Below are 8,616 nucleotides of genomic sequence, written 5' to 3'. Positions count from 1 at the left end.
GGAATCTGTGAGGGTGGGATTTTAAAAGATCAATACAAAAGGATAATGAAAGAATCTTTACAGATTTTCTGGGCCATGCTGAATTATATCTAAGACAACTTGAACTTCCATGTGGTAAACCTTTGTTGAATTCCAATCGCAAAACTGGCTTTCTTGGATTCATGATTTGTATGCGGAGTTTGATTAAAATCTATGAAAATTTAATTGGTTGTTCTGAACCCCAATTAAAATTTTGTTAATGTTTAAGATGAGCCAAGATTACCTAGAACTTTTTTTTTTTGGGGGGGGGGGAGACAAGTAAGATCTATGGGAGGATGTAATAACAACCCAACAGTCCGTCAGTTTTCTGCAGCTTATAAAAGAATTTTAGTTCATAATGACTTGCAGGATGTGCTCAAAAGGAACTGTATACCTTTGGAATCTGTAAATATTCTTTCAGTTTCAAGCAGACTTAAGGACTGTGCTCTTTCATACAACTCTTCTGTTCAAGCCATAAATTCTTCAACTGGTAGGAAAAAAAATTTGAACGACGAACGTTTTTAGATAAAACAAGCAACTGATTTTGATGAAGATGAGGATTGCACGTATCATCCAAGTAGTCATCGTTTGTCATTGTGTTCGAGCAGCATTGGTGCCTATATTGCGGGATTCGTTGTCTTTGAACTGGAAAAATCATTGAAGTGTCTAACTTCTATTAATGCTCCTACTGATACTGATAACAGTTTTTTTCGTTCCCTAATTAGATTGTAAAATAAAGATGCCCTAATACGCCAATCTGATGACGTGATAAATATATGTCTGCTGTGAAAAGAAATTCAGAGAGTTAGTAGCAAATGGCAGTGATACGCATATGGAATTGGATAAAAAAGGGTATGCAAAAAATTTTAATGTCTGTATTAGATTATTATACTTTTATAAATATATTTTTTAAATCATGTTAACATATGTACAAGACTGAACCTGATAATAATCACATTGTTTTGCTTAATAAGGTTGTGGCAGAAAAATACTTGCAGATCAGATATTTTTATGCTGCTAAAAAGTTCTCAGCAAAATTCCTAGCGAAAAATAAAATGAGAAGTCTTCAGACGTATACAAAACTGATACACTTTAGTGGCCAGTAGTCACTTACTGGATGAATTGTATGTCGACGTATGATTTAAAAAAAAAAAAAAATAAAAAATAAAAAAAAATCCCAAACCACGAATCGTTTCCTTTGACCTTAATGACTTCTTCACTCTAGAGGACACAAGTCACTTGATCTAAAACGATTTATGATTCTCTGACCAGATTTAACGACTCTCAAAGCTGTTATCCTCTCTTTACATCTTTAGATAGCCGTAGCGTATCTGATCTGGAAGGATAAATCCTTTAAACCTTGTACGTGATGGTAACATTAGAAGGAATTATCCATTTACAAATGACATTTTTATCACTTTGTCATTCTTCCATTTCCCTGTCCGAGGATTGATCATTCTTAGGATTATCATAATACTCGAGAGTAACACGGAAAGCATAAAGCGATAACTGATTACTCTCTTCCCAAGTCCTTTCTGCCTCCAGTGTGGGGGAAGGTGTCGGCTATGACAGTTGGCTTCACCGTCTCCCATAAGCATTGACTACCTGCACCACCTCCACCCATTTAACCTCCTTGGTATCCACCTTTCCCAACTATAATATAGGTAGTAGCTTAGCTATTAGAAGAAGAAGTAGTAGTAGTAGTAGTAGTAGTAGTAGTAGTAGTAGTAGTAGGTGTGCTACTGTTAATAATACACATTTGGGTTCCCTTCAAATGTCATCTTCAATGTGTTATAGATTAGATTTGGTATGTTACATCTTCAAGTAAAGTCTAGGTAAGTTAACTTTAAAATAGTTTATTCTTTAGAAACAGTATTAACATCTCCATCACAGGAGTATAGATGGTTTGGTCGGATGACCATTCCGTATGACATCTCAGTAAGAACTGCCACAAATATCCATATTCACGTTAAAGTTTACTTAGTTATCTCAGCACTTAATGGATTATAGTAAACACAACATTATTACCGGAAGGTACTTGTTCCGTTCTCATAGACAACTCTTTCTCACGGGCTTGGTTGTGTTTACTCTTCATGAAAAATGTTACATTGCTGAGGTTTGGCATTCGCATCCTGCTTATGATATGACTATGGCATTTCTCACACTTCTCTTACTTCCACAGTGACCTGTAGGTCATGTGTTTTAATCAAGTAATATTTATATATTACAGTAGTAGTAGTAGTGTGCCCTTGGGCTTGTAGCACCCACCTTTTCCAACTAGGGTTGTAGCTTAGCTATTAGTAGCAGTAGTGTATATATATATATATATATATATATATATATATATATATATATATATATATATATATATATATATATATATATACACACACACACTCACACACACACGCACACACACACACACACACACACACAAAAGGAACATCCCCCAATAATAATAATAATAATAATAATAATAATAATAATGATAATAATAATTGATAATAATAATAATAATAATAATAATTGATAATTAATAATATGGGATGGATTTTGATCAATTAAATCAAATTACGACCAGCACGATTATCTAAAGGAAATCATTTCCTTACTATATGGTAATGGAAGGTGCACGATCATCTAAACCCAAATTACTAACCGAGAACATTACAAAGGAATGGTTCACTTACCGAAATTATTATAACAGAAGGGTTATGATTTTTCAAACTAATCACTAGCCAAGATTATTTATGGAAACGTTTACGATGGGTTACAATTATTCAAACCAAATTACCTAGAATGTTGGTTAGAAAGGTTAAAGTAATCAAACTAAATCAAGTATTCGAATGATATTAATGATATTACCTATCGATATTCAACTATCGAAGATATTGTTTAGGATAGTTTTTTTGCTGGTCCAACTTGGACAGTAATTGAACTTGATTTTCAAGCAAAGATGTCCAGACCCAGTAATGGCTCTTCAGTTGTTAAACTTTGGGTGTTGGGCTAGACCAACTTTCGAGCTGCTCTTACTTCCCCAACTGTAATTAGCAGGGAGCATGTATGTATTTGTTTTCGTTCCTTGTTCGTACATTAAGGGATCAAAGATTTTTTCCCCCTACTTTATTAACGAACAACTCTTAAAGTTATAATGGAAGGAAGACATTTTCTACATTAAACATTGTGATGTCACTATTTTGTAACGTAACTCTTAGCAGAGTGGAATGTGATTACCTTGAAGGAATTCACTCCGCCATCGTGATAACGTCACAATCCTGTGACGTAATCTGCTTAGTATGACTTGCATTATGTGAATTATTTTCTTTTCTTGCAAGAAATTTTTGAAATAGTAGCTTACTAAGCATAAGTATGTTTATAATATAGGGAAATATATTATTTTTAAATATATATTTGTCTTATTAGTATATTTCCCTTAGTCAATTTTCGATTTAGAGTTTTTCTCGAGCGTGCAGTCATTTTACGCTCGTAGTATTATTAAGGGAGAAGTCAGCTATTAAACGATCGTTTTTGTTTCACAATACTTGTATCGTTTTTTAATATTTCGCTTTTGACAATACTAATATTATTCATATATCCTATTGTATTTTCATTCTGGCCCTTGGCTAAAGAGGATAATCTCTCGCAACGGGCAGGTCTATTATGATCTAATGTGAAATAGTTTAAAGTGCTCGTGTTCAATGGCACATATAATGACGCAATGCAGTCGATCTATGATACGTAATACTCTTGACAATCGTTTTTTGTTTTCACAATTACTTGTATCGTTATTTTATATTTCGATGTTGAGAATACTAATATTAATCATATATTCTATTGTATTTTCTTTCTAGCCCTTGATGAAAGAGTATAATCTCTCGCAACGGAAAGTTCTATTAAGATGTAATGTGAAATAATTAAAAGCGCTAGTATTCAATATCAGTGCAGTGGAGTGTGCGTCCGTTCGTGTCCATCATAATCCCAGCCCAGGACCTCTTCCATGCTCCTCAATCCCTGGGAGAAGGAATGTCGAAAGGCCAAAGGATATGTCAGACCTTGATTAGCGAACGGACGTCCCCTCGAGTGATCATGTTGACGATCTCCAGATCGCTCCCCCTCGCCATAGCAAAGGCGAGGTTAAAATGTGTGCGTCTTCGTCGGACGATGCTAAACCGCGACGTGGTTGGCGCCAACCACTATGTTCAAGAACCTAGCCAAATTCACTCAAGAGACGTATGTCTCCTAATAAACCATCCTGCAGTGCAGACGAAGTCGACGTGTCAGCACCGAATCAGTCAAGTAAGACGCATAATGCGTTGGAGGTGAAAGGTGCTCAGTTTACGACAGTACACGCTTCTTCCCCTTCCCCAGTTTGGGAAATGTCACAAGGACTTTCCCATGGTGTCCACCCTAATACTGTTGACGATCCCCCACAACAATCGATACAGATTGGGATCAAGGCGCGCTGGAAGTATTGACAGTTGTCGATACCTCGCAGCGATCAGTACATCGTTCAGTTAGCGCACACGGCGCTTATCATGTATCTGATTTGTCTTGTAAGGACACCGCTCCCTTCGTCGTCCAGAAAATCAACAAACTGTTTATTTATTTGAATTCTCTTTTCGCCACACCGTGGTTTCCCATGTATATGTATTCCGCTCTATTGGAGCTACATTTTGACATATGTATTATTTCATTACATGTTTCTGTTAACTCATAATTCGTATATTTGTAAGTGTAAGAAAACACATATATTTTGGCGGGCAATTCAATCTGATTTGGCGCCAGCGCCATCCTACCTTTCCATCCGCACCTTGTAATATACTCCCACGCACATTTGAATAAAGTACCAGTTGATCTTGGTGACGCTTGTCTCACTGTCCTTACAACTGGTGACCTCTGAGTTGAAAGTAGCATCAACGGTTTTGGCTTTGCCATTAACGGACTTATTACGGCCGTGCTACCTTCTCTATACTGTGTTACCTTAGGCGTGAGCCTGCCTTTGGTTCTCCCACACTTCGGTGCATGTAAGGCAGTAGGATGAGCTTAACCGACATATCAACTTCTCACCTCTTCGCCGACTCGTCGTCTGGCCACGATGCAGGAAGCAACACGCCCATCGCACCCAACGGCCTTGCCTCCACGCCCAAAGTCAAACTGCCGCCCTTTTCTCAACACAACACCGCTTCCTGGTTCCTGAGAGCAGACGTACTCTTCCGCGTCGCTAGACTCAGCGACTCCTGCGCCAAGGCTGACATCGTTCTCACCTCCATACCTGAAGAGGTATTCGACAAGATTTCCCTATGGCTCAACGCCCAGGCCGGCCAAGTTTCATACGACGACCTGAGAACGAAACTCATCGGTATCTACTCCCTCTCCGTCTCAGTAAGGGCACAGAAAGTCCTGGACCTCGCCGGCAAGCCCATGGGTGACACCTCTCCTGTCGAGGCGTGGGACGAGTTATCCGGCCTGCTTATGCTCCCCGAAACAGACAGCAACGGCCGATGACGTGAGATTAGCTTATCTCGCGAGATCTTTCTTCGACGCCTACCACAGGACGTAAGGGCCCAATTGACAGATGCCGACACGCTCCCGATGAACGAACTCCTGTCAAAGGCTCAGAAGCTCCATGAGGCCTCCAAAGCATCTCGCCTCGGAGCATCATCGTCAGCACCGCCTTCGTTCTCCTCCTTCAGCAGCTGCTCTTCCATAGACTCCTCGGCAATGGCCCCTGAGGACGACGAGATCAACGTTCTATCAAGAAAGAAACCGCCGCAACCAACACGACCGAACCCTAGGACTAACCCAGCATGGTGCTTCTACCACCAACAGTTCGGCAGCGACGCCAAGAAATGTAGAGCACCATGCAGTTTCCCTAGGCCTAGAAGATGGCGCCAGAAGCATCCACCTGCCACCATCGCAGCCGCAGTTAACCAAAACAAGAGTGGTTTCTATATCCTCGATACCATTTCCAACCGTAGACTCATGGTAGACACCGGCGCAATGCAGTCAACGTTCCCACCTTCCAAGTCCGACCTAGGCCGTGGTCCCGACAAAAACGCTCCCTCACTCATCCCCGCCAACGGATCTCCCATACGGTGCTATGGGATTAGGACCCTCAAGATATCTATCATGGGCCGTTCGTATTCTTGGCCCTTCGCCATCGCTGACGTCAATCGCCCCCTCCTAGGTGCGGATTTCCTCGCCCACCACGGACTCCTCGTCGATGTCGCTAACAAACGTCTCGTCGACACGGGAACCTGCCAGTCCCGCGCCCTAGAATACGGCCCTGTAACAATGTCTGTATCCGCCGTAACGACGCACCCCTACGCCAACCTCCTACGAGAATTTCCCGAGGTTTTCAAGCCCGAGCTCCGACACTCGCCAAGTTCCCCATCCAAGCACGGGATCTACCACCACTTCACAACGACAGGACCTCCTACTCACGCCAAATTCCGCCGCCTCCCGCCACAGAAACTGAAGGATGCCAAACGTGCCTTCGAGGACATGGAACACATGGGTATCTGTAAGAAAGCATCGAGCCCCTGGGCATCGCCCCTACACATGGTAAAAAAGCCGGACGGGTCCTGGAGACCTTGCGGCGACTACAGGCGCCTCAACCTCATCACAACGCCCGATCACTACCCGCTGCCCAACATGCAGGACCTAACAAACGCGTTGTACGGCGCGAAGTATTTTACCAAGATGGACCTCCTCAAGTCTTACTTCCAGGTCTCCGTATTTCCGGAAGACATCCCGAAAACTGCCATTGTAACGCCGTTTGGATCCTACACCTTCGTATAATCAACCTTCGGTCTACGCAAAGCCGGGGCGACCTTCCAACGACTAATGGATAGCATTCTGGGTGACCTACCTTTCTGCGTCTGCTACGTCGATGACATCCTGATATTCTCGAAAACCAAGGAGGAACACCGGAGGCACGTCCGCACCGTCCTCAAACGCCTACAGGAGAACGGCCTGGTCATACGTTTAAACAAATGCACGTTCGGTGCGGAAGGAGTGGATTTCCTTGGTCACCGCGTATCCTCGTGCGGGGTAAAACCCATGACAACGAAGGTCTACGCCATCAGAAAGTTCCCGATACCTACGACCATCCGCCAACTTCAGGAGTTCCTGGGGATGGTCAATTACGACAGGCGCTTCATCCCCCAACATCGCACAAACCCTGTCACCCCTCGACAACGTCCTGGGGTTTGCCCCAGCAACAGGCATTCGCCCGGACGAAGGATGCCCTCGCGAATGCCACCACCCTGGCTCATTTCGACGACAACGCGCCCCTGCGACTAATGACCGATGCCAGCAACGTCGCCTGTGGGGCTGTGCTGGAGCAACTCGTCGATGGTTCTCCTCGACCGCTGGCATTCTTCAGCAAGAAATTGAAACCCGCCTAAACAAGATACAGCACCTTCGATAGGGAACTCCTCGCCGTCTACCTCGCCGTCCGCCACTTCAGGCACATATTGGAGAGCACTCCCTTCACAATCGCGACGGACCATCAACCCCTCGTACACTCTTTCACGAAATCAACAGACGCATGGTCCTCCCGACAACAACGTCATCTCGCAACAATCGCTGAATTCGGGTGCACCATACGTTACGTCCCAGGAAAGAAAAAACCAGTCGCGGACGCCCTTTCAAGGATTGAAATTGACGCAATCCACCTGGGAATTGACTACGCCAATCTCGCAACTGAACAACCCACCGACCGAGAAGCACAGGATCACCTGACGGGGCCATCCGCGCTCAAGATAAGTGCGATTCCCCTCGGACCAGCAGGAGTAACTATTCTTTACGACACCAGCACCGGCCGCCCACGTCCCTGGATACCAGCCTCCTGCAGAAGGAAAATATTCGATATCATCCATGTACTTTCACACCCCTCAGGACGCACCACCGTTCGTCTGGCCAGGGATAAAAAAGGACGCCCGGGAATGCGCAAAGTCATGCATCAACTGCCAGTCAAGCAAAGTCAGCCGTCACACTGAATCGGGGGTAGGCGATTTTCCCCAGCCAAAAAGACGTTTCGGTCACATACACATCGACGTCGTGGGACCATTGCCCCCTTCTGGATTCGCTCGCTACCTGCTTACGATCATCGATCGCTCCACGAGGTGGTTGGAGGCATCGCCGATGACCGAAGCTATGACTCAAGCATGCGCCGAAGCCCTCCTGTCCAGCTGGGTGAGCAGGTTTGGCGTTCCTGACGACATCACGACAGACAGAGGCCCTGCTTTCCTCTCAAAAATATGGCTCGCTTTGGCGAACCTGATGGGGACGACGCTCCACAGCACCACGGCATACAACCCCGCGGCAAACGGCATGGTCGAAAGAACTCACCGCGCCCTCAAGGCGTCCCTGATGGCGAGCTGCACTGACGGGGACTGGAAATCACGACTTCCTTGGGTACTCCTCGGCCCTCGCACCGCCCCTCGCGCAGACGGCGAACCTTCGCCCGCCGAAAAGGTTTACGGGGAGGCGCTCGCAGTTCCTGGCGAATTCTTTCCCTCATCAATCGACGACACGCAGCTGGATCACCTAAGGGATATCGCCAGGAAGTTCAGGCCATGTCTCAAAACTTAC

Source organism: Palaemon carinicauda, chromosome 12 (assembly GCF_036898095.1).
Source record: "Palaemon carinicauda isolate YSFRI2023 chromosome 12, ASM3689809v2, whole genome shotgun sequence".
NCBI classification, from domain to species: Eukaryota; Metazoa; Arthropoda; class Malacostraca; order Decapoda; family Palaemonidae; genus Palaemon; species Palaemon carinicauda.
This window is presented reverse-complemented; position numbering follows the sequence as displayed.